A 5,025-nucleotide genomic window follows, 5' to 3' on the forward strand; every position below is an offset into this window, starting at 1 on the left:
GAGGGACCACTTAAGGCTGGGTCAGATGAGACATGACGACAAATCAGCTCCACTGGAGACAGGGAAAGTTGCTTTTCTAAGCCATTTCTTCTTCCCCAGACAATCTCTCAGAATTAAGGCAGTCTTTTGTTTGCTTTCTGGAAGCAAATCACTTCTCCTCTCTTGGCTTCAACTCATTCATCTGTAATAAGGGGTGACTAAATGAAATAGCCACCAGGATCCCTTCTAACTATAACATCTTGTGTCTTAGTCAATTCCTGGCAGACAGAATAAGCTAGCAAGTCTGTCCTCTAACGCGAGAGAAAGAACATACCAGGAGTAACTGGTCGGATGTCTCCAGGGTGGAGCGGCACTCAATTTCTTCCCTACGATTTTCCAAACCATCCTTGAGATGTGACTGAGGCCTTTTAAACAGCAATTTACTCTAATTAGAATACTGCCTCACACCTTGTTGGAGGGGTAAACTTCCTGGTGTTTAGGTGATCACTGCACTATGTCTCCTTTTGCCCCAGGTCATCTATTTTGTTTGTTAATAAAAGTAAATTCGAGGTGATTATCATTTTATTTCTTTTTCTGTTGTCTTTTTATTCCTTTTTCTAAATCGATGCAAATGTACTAAGAAATGATGAATATGCAACTATGTGATGATATTAAGAATTACTGATTGTATATGTAGAATGGAATGATATCTAAATGTTTTGTTTGTTAATTTTTTTTTTAATTAATAAAAAAAAGTTAAAAAAAAAAAAAAGTAAATTAGAGGTGGTGAGATGGTGGCTCAGTGGCAGAATTCTCACCTGCCATGCCGGAGACCCGGTTCGATTCCCAGAGCCTGCCTATGTGAAAGAAAAAGAGCAAAAAAGTAAATTAGACCCTTGGTTATTAGAAAAAAAAGTACCGTAAACAGTTCAGGATATATATACAGTAAAATTAAATCTTCCTCCCACTCTAATCCCCTAGGACCAGATCCCTAGTTTCCTTCCCCAGAGGCAGCTCTTGTGATCAGTTTCTTGTTTCCCTCTGGAAATAATCTGCATATATATACAAACAGATGTGTTTTGGGGTCTTTCCTCCTTTTTTTATCACAAAAGGGATCATGCTATACATATTGCTCTGTATGTCATAGATATCTTATTTTTTTTTGAAAAATTCGATGACTTCTAGAGATTTGTATGTAAGAATCGCTGGACAGCTCTGAAGGTTGTCAGACGCTTTTGCTATTCTGAAATCAAAGCTCAGAATCATTCATTTTGCTTGACAGAGATGAAGAAAATGACAAGCCGAGATCACCATTTGGCTACAGCCCTAACTTCTCTCCTCAGATCCCATCAGAGATAGGCAAGATCTCTGATGGGAGATAATTTCTTCCAGTCTGGTCTGGGAATCCCAGCCTGTGCTGTGGAAACCCATTGCAATATTATTTTCACCATTTATTCAAGTCATCCACTTAGAAAATCAGAGAGGAGGGTAGCATGTTCCCTTATCAACTCCTCTTAGAGCTTTCACTTGGCCGATCCACATTCTGTCCTTTATTATCTCTTTCCTTTCTTCATGGATCTGTGTATTGTGCGTGCTAAGCAGAGCATGACATCTAGTTTTGTTTTTTTTTTAACTCCTTGTCTGTCCCTCTCTAAAATATATATTGCCTTAAATAAAGCGGGATTGGGGTTCCCTACCTAATCTTAGAGGGTTTGCGGGATCCACACCTAGTCTTACAGTCATCAAAGTTCTAGAGCGTCCTTGTGGTTGAAAGATGGAGGAGTGCTTGGAATTTTAAAAGATTGCTGTCTCTTTCTCTGAAGAGACCCTTGTCCACCAACTCTGAACTTTGCTGACAACAGGCACTTGGCTCCAGAATTTTAGCAACAAATTCCCCAATGACATGAGAAAACATTTGTTTCTAGCTTTTTTAAGGGTGTGCCATAGAGTAATACAATCAAAGAATAAAGAGTGCCTGGGAGGGGAGGCATTAGGTTTTAAAATTATGCTTCTCACTGTTAATTTGTTGTTGTTTCTGTGGGTTTTTATCATCCTCTTCTTTTTTTCTTTTTCTTTTTTGGGTGCATGGTCTGGGAATCAATGTTTCTGTGAGTTTTTAATCTCTTTCTACTCCATCCAAGGTTCCAATGATCATTGTCAATTGGATTCCTGTGGAGATGGTGCGTCATGTGTTAGTCTGAATAATACATTTTTTTGCCTGTGTTCACATGGATATTACTACAACTCTTCCACATGTATGAAAGGTGAGTTACAAGGGATAAAACATGGCAGAGGTTTGCGTCTCGTACTTCCAGTAGAATAGAAAGCTCAAAATGATGGCGAAAATAAAGTCCAGAATACTAGAGTTCAAGGAAAGCTTGGAGGCAACAAAAGCTAGCAAAGAAGTCTAGAAATTGGTATTTTGTCTTGGTGGAACCTAATGGAAAAGGAAATGGACCAAGTCAGGAAAATTGTGTGCTAGGCCTGAAGGTCCCACAGTGGATATGACCTTTCACTCTACCTGTTCAAAGGAATGGTACCTGACCTGCAGGGTTGCTATGGAGATAAAACGAGAGTGACACATGTTGAAGCCCCTGAAAAAGTACAAAAACTATACCAGTACAGGGAGGTGCCTTTACATGGCACACTGAGGCAAAATAAGTGAAGTTACATACCTAAGATCACACAGTCAGACAGACCTGGTCTTCTTTTTTGCTTGTTTGTTTTAACCCCCATACTCCCTATTGTCTATTTTTTATTTTTTTGTCTTTTCATTTTCCTTACTCATCTGTCCGTACACTAGATAAAGGGAGCATCAGTCACAAGGCTTTTTTTTCTTTTTTACATGGGCAGGCACCAGGAATCGAACCCGGGTCCTCGGGCATGGCAGGCAAGCACTCTTACCTGCTGAGCCACCGTGGCCCACCCAGTCACAAGGTTTTCACATTCACACGTTCGCATCTTAAAAGCTTTATAATTAGTCAATTATCTTCACAGAATCAAGGCTACTGGATTACAGTTCAACAGTTTCAAGTATTTCCATCTAGCTACTCCAATACACCAAAAATGAAAAGGAATCTTTATCTACTGCATAAGAATAACCTCCAGAAAGATCTCTCAACTCTGTTTGAAATCTCTCAGCCACTGAAACTTTATTTTGTCTCATTTCTCTCTTCCCCCTTTTGGTCAAGGAGGTTTTTTCACTCCCATGATGCCAGGCTCAGGCTTATCCCTTGGAGTCATGTCCCACATTGCCAGGGAGATTTACTCCCCTGGGAGTCATGTCCCATGTAGGGGGAAGGGCAGTGAGTTCACCTACAGAGTTGCTTCAAGGCCACATTTGAGCAACAAAAAAAGTTCTATGGGAGTGACTCTCAGGCATAATCACAAATAAGGTCTCGTCTACCGACTTCAGTTCAATTCTTGTCACAGGATTTGCTTGTTGTGTAACGACAAAACCCTACTTTTAGAGACTTGAGTTTCTAAGCTCTAGAACCAATTGATACATCCTTGGTATAATGCTTTTTGTGTTTATACCAGGTGAGTGCCATGAAGGGCTAAGGCTGTCCCCTGAGTTATAAAATGTATTCTGTTTCATGAATGGGAAATATCACCTCACTCTATGCTAGAGGACACTGTACGGGTATAAGAAATGAATACATTGCATTAGCTGCAGGAGTTAAGGATGTATCAAAAGCCACAAAGGTGTTCATATCTTTTGTACCAATAATTTCATTTCTGGAGATCTATTCTAAGGAAATGACTTGAAATATAGAAAAGATGTCAGTAGCAACCTTTAAAAAAATAATTAAAAACTTTCAAGTTCAACAGTAAAAATGACTAAATCACTGATGGGGGCATAAATTTATAGAATATCATGCAGCCCTTAAAATGATGGTTATGAAACCTAAGTGATGACTTGGAAAAATACTTACTATATAAAAGTAGTGAAAAAGCATGATATAAATTTGAGATTATAACTGTGTAAACTGTCATGGAAAAAAATCTGGGAAAAATATCACAAAATGTAAATGGTTATGTTAAATTGGGTGGGATTATAGGTAACAGCTTTTTATATTGCCCCTACTTCCTATCGTGTTATAATATAATGTTTAGAATTTTGTTAAAAATCTATGTCATTTCACTTTTTACATTAAATACTATAGAAAAATTCTGCTTGAATTTTAGGAAAAATATTCCCTGGAAAGATAACAGTGAAACAGTCAGAAATAGCTGGCTTGGAAAATGCAAATTCTATAGCCTATGAAGACTTATTTAATAACACCAAAAAGTTTGTAAGTATTTTCTAACTTTCTTTTCTCTATGAGTCTCCTTCATTCTAACCCTAAGTTGTAGAGTGTGGGGCTGGTATTCGTGCGAATAGGCTCGTAGTGAAATGCATCCTTGCTCGTTGGTAAATAGCAGCTTCCCTGAGCCCAGGTGTCATTGCTACCCACCCTTGTCCTGGCTGCACCCCTCAGACCCTTGATCTCCCATGATCCTGCCCCTGGAGGCCTAAAGCCTGGAACAGCAAAGGGCTTTTAGAAGCTTATTTCAGCAGTGCCATACCTGGCGTGACATACATTATATTTTTTCATTATTTTTATTGATAAACAGCATACAACACAAACATTCTTAACATACAAACATTCCATACATGGTGTACAATCAATGACTCAAAATATCATTGCATAGTTGTATATTCATCACCATGACCATTTTTTAGAACATTTGCATCACTCCAGAAAAAGAAATAAAAAGAAAAAACTCATACATACCATGCCCCTTACTCCTCCTTCTCATTGACCACTAGTATTTCCATCTACCCAATATTTTTTAACCTTTGTTCCCCCTATTTTTTCCTATACCCCTTACCACTCCTTTTCATTCACCGCTAGTATTTCAGTCTACTCAGTTTGTTTTAACATTTGTTCCCCCTATTATTTATTTATTTTTAATCCATACTTTTTACTCATCTGTCCATACCATAGGTAAAAGGAACATCAGGCATCAGACCCAAGGTTTTCACAATCACCTAATGACATT

Source organism: Tamandua tetradactyla, chromosome 10 (genome assembly GCF_023851605.1).
Source record: "Tamandua tetradactyla isolate mTamTet1 chromosome 10, mTamTet1.pri, whole genome shotgun sequence".
Lineage (NCBI taxonomy): Eukaryota > Metazoa > Chordata > Mammalia > Pilosa > Myrmecophagidae > Tamandua > Tamandua tetradactyla.